Source organism: Bison bison, unplaced genomic scaffold (assembly GCF_000754665.1).
Source record: "Bison bison bison isolate TAMUID 2011002044 unplaced genomic scaffold, Bison_UMD1.0 scf7180017862134, whole genome shotgun sequence".
Taxonomy (NCBI): domain Eukaryota; kingdom Metazoa; phylum Chordata; class Mammalia; order Artiodactyla; family Bovidae; genus Bison; species Bison bison.
In genome coordinates, this window is record NW_011492706.1 from 13216 (window position 1) to 21946 (window position 8731).

The 8731-nt window shown below is 32.8% G+C and overlaps 1 pseudogene; it reads right to left on the reverse strand.

Moving 5' to 3' along the window:
• Positions 1-1303: 1303 nt before the first annotated feature.
• Positions 1304-8343, reverse strand: LOC104983251 (annotated as a pseudogene).
• Positions 8344-8731: the final 388 nt, after the last annotated feature.

The following is an 8731-nucleotide window of genomic DNA, read 5'->3' on the forward strand; positions in this document are numbered from 1 at the left end:
TATGATTTCTATGAATTCTTATGAAGTGTCTCTATCTCACTGCATGCACTGAATTCACTACTGCATTTTTTATATATAGTATTAGTAGCTATATATATATATATATAAAATTTGGGCTGTAAAGTCTTTCTCAGATAGAAAGAGAAACATAATAATGGTCTCCATGTCTTCATTTGTAGCTCATTAAAAATTTCTTAGAGAAAATCGCTGTCTTTTTACGTGGGAGGCCAATGTTTTCCTCTTAAATCACAATTCTGAAGTCTTGACTTTATGCTGCTCTGTCACTGTAAGTATTTTCACCATTTGGATTCTGACTCTTCAACTCCTGCCACCAAATGGGCTTTTAAACTCCAGCCTCTAATTCATAATCCAATAGCTTGTCCTTTCCATTCTTCATTTTTTCCTTTCCTGGGTCATAAATGGGATTTTCCTTTCCTGGGTCATAAATGGGATTATTTATCTTCCTTTGTGATTATTTTGTGCCTTTGATGCATTATAATTGTTCACATTTAACTTTCTCTTTTACCAATATTAAAAAAAGTATTTGAGAGATTTTATCCAACATATTTTTGTTTTTAATGTGTTTTCCTAGAACATTAGAAATGTTACAACTATCTTTCTCAGTGGTTCATTGTACTTTTACATCATGCCCTCATTCATTCTATTCAATATCTTATCACACAATTTCAGTTCTCACTGGAATTTTTGTAGAATTTTATCCATATTTGAGTACAGCAATCAGTAGTATTATGCTACCAGTTTTATGGAATATTCATGAATTGTTTTTATTATACCATAAAGCTTAATTATATGGGATTATATTACTTGGGCCTCCCAGGTAGCACTAGTGGTAAAGAACCAGCCTGGCAATGCAGGAGACAAAAGAGATGCAGGTTTGATTCCTGGGTCAGAAGATTCCATGGAGAAGAAAATGGCAACCCCCTCCAGTATTCTTGCCCGGAGAATCCCATGGACAGAGGAGCCTAGTGGGTGAGAGTCCACAGGGTAGCAAAGAGTTGGCTACAACTGAAGAAACTTAACACAACAACATATTTATCTACAGATAAATTGGTGAGAAATATATTTTCATTTTCTTTACCAAGACAAATTGTCACGAAGTTGAGAAAAAATAAAGCAAATAATTAACTTGATTAAGGTGTAATGTAAGTAAATCTAAGAGAAACAGAGAAATGACACTGAAATATAGATTATTAAAAGGTAAAGAAAATTATAAGCTTCAATAGAAAGGTTTGGTAGCCACTCATATTCTATGTTAACTTTATTTAATGACTGCTATTTTATTTTACTTCTTTAATAATGATGAAATTCATTTGATCAAGTTATTGAAGGATTTTTTCACTTGCTTATTTCTCAGTGCATAAATAAATGGATTTAACATAGGTGAAATGGAAGACATGAGTAGTGAAATCACTCTATTAATAGGCACTTCTTCCTTGGCTCTAGGATTCATATAGATGAAAATGCATGTGCCATATATGGTGGAAACCACAATCATGTGAGAAGAACAGGTGGAAGAAGTCTTTTTTCTTTGTTGGGCTGAAGGGAATCCTAAAATTGTCTTCACAATTTAAGTATAGGATAAAACTACATATTTAAGAGTCAAAATGAGGGTCAGCACCGCACAAATTAAAACACTTTGTTCCATGAACCATGTGTCTGAACAGGATAACTACAGGAGGGGAGAGACATTGCAGAGAAAATTATCAATGCTGTTGGAGTCACAGAATTTCAGATTTAGCCCCAGACTAAGTGGGGATATTATGACCAATAGTCCAGCCAATCAAGAGCAAAAAAACAAGTCTCTGGCAGATTTTGCTGCTCATAATGGTCACATAATGCAGAGGTTTGCAGATCGCCACATAGCAGTCATAAGACATGGTAGCCAGGAGAAAAAAATCTGTTATTGCAAAGAGGTCAGTAAAAAACACTTGGCTGGCACAGGTAAGAATCCACAAAGATGAATGTGATGATGGTCAGATTCCCAGTGACACCCAGCATGTATGTGAGAGATAGAAAGATAAAAATCAAAACCTTCAGCGCAGGGTCATCTGTCAACCCCAGCAGAATAAAGGTTGCTATGGTAGTTTTTCATCACCGATGACTTTTTTCCAAACAGTATTCACAGTTATTCAGAGATTATTATGTAGAACATATTGCCTGTATAAATACTAATTTAATCAGCTCTATCTTCATTAGATTTTCATATTTTAAATCATAATATGCATATGATTGGCTTACTGGTGGCTCAGTGATAAAAATATCCACCTACTAATGCACGAGATGCAAGAGACAGGGGTTTAATGCCTGAGTGGGGAAGATCCCCTATAGAAGGAAATGGCAGCACCCTTCAAGATTCTTGCCTGGGAAATCCCACGAACTGAGGAACCTGGTGGGCTACAATCCACGGGGTTGCAAAAGAGTTGGGCAGAACTTTGCTACTAAAAAACAATAACAATAGGCATGTGATTGAATACATTGCTAAAATAGTGTAATTTCATGAGTAGGAAATGTCATTTGACTCCCCTAAATCTTCCATATTCAGAGTTAAGTGAAAGAAAAAACACATCATCAAAGTGTGCATTTGCTTAACAATTCCATTCTTGTCAAAATGCTAAAACGTGAACGCTCAGTCTCTTCAGTTGTTTCCAACTCTTTGTGACCCTGTGGACTGTTGCCCACCAGACTTCTCTGCCCAGGATGGTATGGGGAGGGAGGAGGGAGGAGGGTTCAGGATGGGGAACACATGTATACCTGTGGTGGACTCATTTTGATGTTTGGCAAAACTAATACAATTATGTAAAGTTTAAAAATAAAATAAAATAAAAAAAAAAAAAAGAATACTAGAGTGGGTTGCCAGGCTCTCCTCCAGGGGATCTTCCTTACCCAGGGATCGAACTTGCACCTCCTGAGTCTTCTGCATTGTAGGGGTATTCTTTACCCACTGAACCATCTGGGAAGCCCCCAAAATACTAACACATGATTTGCAATTTGGACTCCCTCTAGAGTCTTGACCAGAATGTGGAATCTCTGAGTTTTCTCTCTTTTTTTTTTTTTGTTTATTTGTTTTTCCTGTTGTGGATAGGTGTGTTTTCTCCCATGAACAATAGTATCATTGTACAAACTGCTGTGCAACATACAGGATTTTAAACACAATTTTATTATATTTTTAAAAGAAGTGCTTTGATAAAGGAACTTTAAAATTACACGTGATTTTCCTGTATTATCTGTTTGTTTTGATTTGCTTGGGCATATTTAAATCCGCTTCACTTCTGATTGCATACCTCTCCCTTTTTTCTCCACAATTGCTATAATTTTATATAGCACTTTTCAGTTAATAAACACATGTTTCTACTTCTACTAATGGATTTTTTCTGACTTAATATATTGGCTTGAACACCAAGCATATCTACATCTGTACTGAACCTACAACCAAACCATTCATGTCAATTTCAGTGTGACTAAATCACAGGTCATGATCATCCACATAGTTTGTCACTTTCATCACCCTTCCTGTGTACTCACAGATTCTATTTATTAACCACCCAATCTGTGCATGGTATTATTGTACGTGCTTATATACTCTGTCCTATATTCAGCAACTTAACTGAGTAGATCTAATAATTGATTTTCAGTTGAAGTAAAATTTCCTCTGAGAAGTTTTGTGCAATTGTACTAGATGCCTTATCCTACATACCTACTTCTGTGTTCCCACAAACAGCAAAACTTGCCACTATGTTAGTACTTAGCTAGAGAATATGTTTGCTGAGATCATAACTTCCTCACCCTTATAGCAACAACAACTAATGTAGTCTTACATGTATTGTCAATGCCTAAGACTATTTTCTTAATAAATTTATGTCTATATTTAACAAGCACAACAACAAAACAACAAAAGTGTTTCTTCATATTTGGGCTAACATTCTGATACTCAGTATTTTTATTCAATTTTTTGTATAACAGTTGATAGCTAGACATTTTCTGGTTATTTTGCTTTTCCTTTTTAAAGAAGAGCTATTTAAAAAAAATAATTTAGATGTAGTGTGATATTTGCAACTGTGGGAAAAGCTATAGGGTCATTCTCCTCTAACCCTGGTTTTTCAAATAAGTAATTGTATTTTCATTGATTCTGTGTTTCTATGCTCAGTTATCTAGAAATGCAATGTTAATTCCAGAAATCAAGGGTTTTATTGATGCTGAGTTTATACTAAAAGCTACTGCATCGTTATTTTTCAGGCATCCCGATTTAATTACTGAAGTGGGGTAATTGATCATTTTCAATATAGAATAAGTGTCTCAAAGATTGTAATACTACATCAATGAGCGAAAAAATTTCCCTTTGAAATCATAGTTTATGTGTCTTTGAAGAGTTTCTCTTCATTGTTTTTAAATTGTATTTTATTCATACTGAGGTAGGAGAAGAGCTGTATCTGATGGTTTGACCAATTAATAACATTAAATCCATGTGTTGGCAGCCACCAGTATGGGGATGAAGTGCTGACCTAGGCTTATAGTTTTGAAAACTAGGACCCTCCCATAGAATTTGGGTTGTATACAATATATATATTAGATTTAATTCAGAAGTAGTAGGGAATGATTATTGCCATCTATCTATTTCTTGTAATTTTTTTTTTAATCTCTCAAACTGCATATGTATCACTATGTAACCTTATTCAATGTATTATGGACATTACTCAATGTTCAAAAACTATATTTTTTTGAAATAGTCTTATAAGACATACCTCATAGACTTAGAGAATAAAACCATCCCAGACGGAAATGATGGCAGGGGGAGGAAATGACTGGGATTTTAGGGTTGACATATACACACTGATTATTTAAAATGGATAATCAAGAAAGGCCGACTGTAAAAAAATAAAAATAAAAAAAGATAATTCCATAAGCTAATTGACACTGACATACAACAAACATTTTGGTTCATTTATCTTTCAATAAATATTCAAAAGGAGGGATTTCCAGTGAGTGATGTTACTGCAACTAATCTCTTAGAGTGATGAAGGAAGAAGTACACAGACACACCACACACACGTACATATATTTTCCAACTTGAGATTGATGGTATAGCTGATGCTATTTCTGCATATATACTACATTTGGATTTTCATTTATATATCCACCTATTTCTATTAAGTTATTTAATACATATTTTTGAAGACTTTGTAAAATACAGAAATTATATCTCATAGATCTTAGGTTAATGCAAGCACATGAATTTCCTTTTTGTCTGAGAAAATTACAGCTGAAATTAAACAAACAGAAATATTACTAATGGTGCAAAACATCACACTTACTTTTGTGTCAGTCAATCATAACTTCCTTAAGTTGATTAAAATTCCTAAAGGCATTTAATTGAAAATGGAAAGTTCGATGAAGATTTTCATAGAAACTTCTGCTTGGCTCATGCATTGTTTATCACTCTCACAGGGTGTTTGAACATATAGAAAGCTCTCTGAAATTGCTGTCTCTAAAAATTGGTTTGACTTTCCCAGGAAAAGCCTAAGAAATTGTTTTGTATATAGATTAACTTTTAAAAGGTGGGGAAAAAATGATCCTAATGGCAGTGAAATGCCTTAGACTCCCTCCTCTTTTGCAAGAGCTGGTATTTCAGAATCTTTGAACAGAGGCAAAGGTTTGAATATCAGCTTTGCCTTTTTTTTCTTCTTTTTAAATTTGTTCTCCTTGCAAATAAATGCCTTTAAAAAAGGTCCTTGATGACTTGTGCTGAAAAGTCATTAATGAATCTTTGGAGTAATTCTATTTGGCAAAAGCAAAATACAAAAAAGTGTTTTGGCTCTAGTGTCCTTGGAGAAAAGAGGATGACAAGTATCAGGTTATTCTGTTCATTTTCTTATTTCTCTTAAGAGCTTTATCAAAGGAAAATCATAATACAATAAACTGCACATTTTTAAAGTTTTGACATATGTACACTCCAGTGAAAACATTTACATAATAAAAAGTGAACATGTCCATCATCCTTAAGTGTTGATGGATTTTTATTACCTCCTGTGCCCTAGTCTTTCTGCACCTCCCTATTCCTCAGGCAACCATTGATAAATTGTCACTATGGACTAGTTTGTTTCCTTTAGCAGCTTAAGTAAATATAGTAATGCAATATTGTAATTTATATTTCATTTAAAATTACATTTATTTTACAATTATCAATAAATTACATTTACATAGCAATTTACATTTCGATAGACACTGTGAGAGTAGTCATTTCCCAATGGTTGTAATAAGAAAGAGGTAAAACCAATACAATATTGTAAAGTTAAAAAAAAATAAAAAATAATAAAAAAAAAAGAAAGAGGATAAAAACTGTTTTCAACATCCCCAGTATCTCAATGTCGCTTAATTTTGTATTAGACTATGAATGAGTTTAAGCAAATTTCCATATATTTATTTTTTATTTTTTTCATTATTATTATTATTTTTTTACTTTACTATTTGCCTCTAAATTTGATTTACCCATAGGCAATTATGTATTCCTATTCTTTATTTAATTACTTATACTTTCTGTTTGTATATGTAAGAGCTCTCATAATTTAGATATTAATCTAGCATATGCTTTTTTTTAAACTTAGTTTATGGTATAATTTTATTTATAAAATATTTTATTTTTACTTAAAATATATTTATGGCTACTGTTCTTTATTGCCATATTCTTTTCTAAAAGTATTGCATTAATAATTGTGATCAACTGCAAGGAGATCCAACCAGTCCATTCTGAAGGAGATCAGCCCTGGGATTTCTTTGGAAGGAATGATGCTGAAGCTGAAACTCCAGTACTTTGGCCACCTCATGCGAAGAGTTGACTCATTGGAAAAGACTCTGATGCTGGGAGGGATTGGGGGCAGGAGGAGAAGGGGACGACAGAGGATGAGATGGCTGGATGGCATCACTGACTCGATGGACGTGAGTCTGAGTGAACTCCGGGAGTTGGTGATGGACAGGGAGGCCTGGCGTGCTGCGATTCATGGGGTCGCAAAGAGTCAGACAGGACTGAGCGGCTGAACTGAACTGAACTGATGAATACACAGTTTCATTTCAACATTGACAGTTACTGTAATAAAAAGCTATAATTTTGCTGTTGCAGTAGATATAAAAAGCTATTTTAAAACTTTTTCTCTTGCAGTTCCTTGATTACTCTGAAAGATAAACAATTTTTTCTATGCATTTGTTTGCTGTATTACCTCTAGGTTAGAAAAGAGATTTTTTTTATCCCCAATTTGATTGAGATAAATTGACATAGTCCATTGTGTATTATAATGTTTTAAATTCAGTTTTTTCAAAAGTATGACATCTCTTTCCTTTATTTTAATGTTCTTTTTTTTCTTTTTTCATTGTGATGTCTTAACCACAGCATTACATGTTTTTTTTTTTTAATAAGAAATTCATATGCACACTGAACATGTGTGTATAATCATTCATCAATCAACCTACCAATCTACTAACAGATCAATAAGTAATATCTAAGTCATTGATCCATTGTTTATGTTGTGAAAAATAGGTCTAACATATTTACTTGCAGAAGAATAAGTTTTAGTCACAACATTCATTCATTAATTCTTTTCATACTGAACTCAAATTCCATTTTTGTAATTGAATACATTAGTTTATTTACACAAAACCATTTCTATATTTTTGTTCTATGCATTAATTATTTCTAGGCCAATACACATTTTAAATTTATTTCAATGGCTCTTACTTATACATTCGTGGGAAGTTTGTGAATTTTAGTCTTCCAGGTGCATCTATAAATAATTTTGTGTGATGAATAGCATAATTGTTGGAATTTTAATGATAATTATATTAAATTTTATATGTTAGTTTTAGGTGAATTATTACACTTTTGGTGTGTTGCTTTGCAGCCAAGAATAACATAACTTTAAAAATTATGTGTTTCCATGATTGTATATCTTTAAATTGATTGTGTCTCTTTCCTCATTTAGAAAACTGCTTTATTCCTTAATGGCATCCTTTCTTTATTGTTTAGATTGAAATTGGTTTCTTATTATGCTTTTTAAATATTTATTCTTATACAAAATATACCACTGATTTTTTAAAAAAATATCCTTACCCATTTTAAATTCTTGTCTAAATCCTATCATTTCTCTATAAGTTTCTTGAATTCATACCTCTTTCAATAACTTTAGTGGAAGAGTGTATACTTCTTTTTAAATTTTTTTTTTAAATTGGAGAATAGTTGCTTTGCAATGTTGTGTTAGTTTCTGCTGAAGAACAATATGAATCAGCTATAAACATACATATATCCCCTCCCACTTGAGCCTCCCTCCCATACCGCATTCCCACTCGTCCAGGTCATCACAGAGCAGATTTGAGCACCCTGTGCTGCACAACAGTTTCCCACTAGCTATCTATTTTATCTAGCTAATATTTTACATCTGGTATTGTATATGTCAGTGCTACTCTCTCAATTCATCCTATCCTCTCTTTCCCTCATTGTGTCCACAAGTCCATTATCTATGTCTTGAGTTACAAATATGTTCATCAGTACCATTTTTCTAGATTTCATATATATGTGTAATATATGATATTTTTTCTTTTACTATGTACCTCTTTATATGAACTTAAAACAACATTAATTCACAGACATGGTTTATTTTACTGCTATACAGAAAAAAATGCTGCCTATTAAATATATTATGATGTAAATGATTAGCTATCATACATT